Source organism: Echinops telfairi, unplaced genomic scaffold, assembly GCF_000313985.2.
Source record: "Echinops telfairi isolate 266 unplaced genomic scaffold, ASM31398v2 ScPeMD7_7466;HRSCAF=8504, whole genome shotgun sequence".
NCBI classification, from domain to species: domain Eukaryota; kingdom Metazoa; phylum Chordata; class Mammalia; order Afrosoricida; family Tenrecidae; genus Echinops; species Echinops telfairi.
Window position 1 is genome coordinate 4753721 of NW_022111366.1, and position 1473 is coordinate 4755193.

The window sequence follows — 1473 nt, forward strand, 5'->3', positions numbered from 1 at the left end:
ACATATATATATACACACATATATAATTATTAGCAATCTGGTTTTGTCTCTCTAGAGAACCCTGTCTAACACAGACATCATGCTTGATAAAGGGGAAAGTCAATACAAAAGAGGAAGACGGTCAAGGAGACGGGTGGACCAGTGGCTGTAACCATGGGCTCAAACATAACCAGGCAGCGAGAATGGCATAGGACCTGGCACTGTTTCCGTCTGGGGCCCACAGGGTCGCTCTGAGATGGCACCTAAACCACCACCACCACCACCACCACACAGACACGAGGGGGCTCCACAAGGCTCATGGAGAAGGTCAATCCCAGTCTTCCATGAACTTTTCAAAGCTGCTTTGTACTGCCATTTATTTGGCCATCTACTTAGTCTTTATTAACTCTGTCTCCTCTGGTCCTTATGCTAACCATAGCAATTTGGGATATCTATGTTTATGATCAATGGAACAGAAAGAGGCAGTAACTTACCAGAGGTCACCGAATTAGGATATGGCTGCACTTAGCCTGTCCACCTCCACCTCCACGGCACTCACCACACCACACCTCACCCTCACTGACCAGGAAAGATAGACGCCAAGGAGAGAGAGACATGCACTTGAACTTGCCCCCCTTGCCTGGTTCTCTTCACTCTCTCTTCTGAAATGGAATCATTTTCGGACACCTTCCTTCATGGCTTGAGTCTTCTTGACTTTATTCTTGGCAGCGTTGAACCTCCCGTACTGGGGTCTCTCCTTCATGTCCCTTGAACACCTGCACAGTCTGCACAGTCACCCTGATTTCCTTCGAGCCCTCCCCAACCCTCCTTAGGCTCATAGGGAAAACCAGCCTAGGATTTCATGCCGGATCCGCCATCCTTCTTGAGCGTTCTATGTGGATGGCCAGTGTTCTCTGACAGCCTGCTTTCACACAGGCCCCGGTACCCCAGCACAGGTCTCTGGATTCTGAGAGTTAGCCACCAGGAAGGATGCTGCACAGAGGTATCCTTGCTTACTCCTTGGTGAGCCAATGCTTGATAAGAAAACTCATCTAAGGTAGGTCAGGTTCAAAGTGCTACGTCTTGCCTTAGGATCCTGGGCAATCCTAAGTGGGAAGGAGGGGTATATTTTGACTCAACACTGAGGGGGTACACCTCGCAAGTACCAAGGAAATTGTGCCAAGTTCTTTGAGAAGAGTTGTAAGGAGCAGAAAGAGTCTGGTTAGCAGGGGTTGTCACATTGCTCTGTGAAAAACCAAGGAGGCAGCAGTGGTTCAGTGGTAGCATTCTAGCCTTCCATGTGGGAGACCAGGGTTCAATTCCCGGCCTAGGTACCTTCTGCACAGCCACCACTATTAGTAGACGCTTCAGTGGTGCTTCTACACTAAGGCAGCCTAGGAAGAACAGTCTGGTGGTCGCTTCTGAAAATCATCCAACTAAAACCCTATGGATCACAACTACTCAGGCTGCTGTCACAGTGGGTTGAGCATCAGG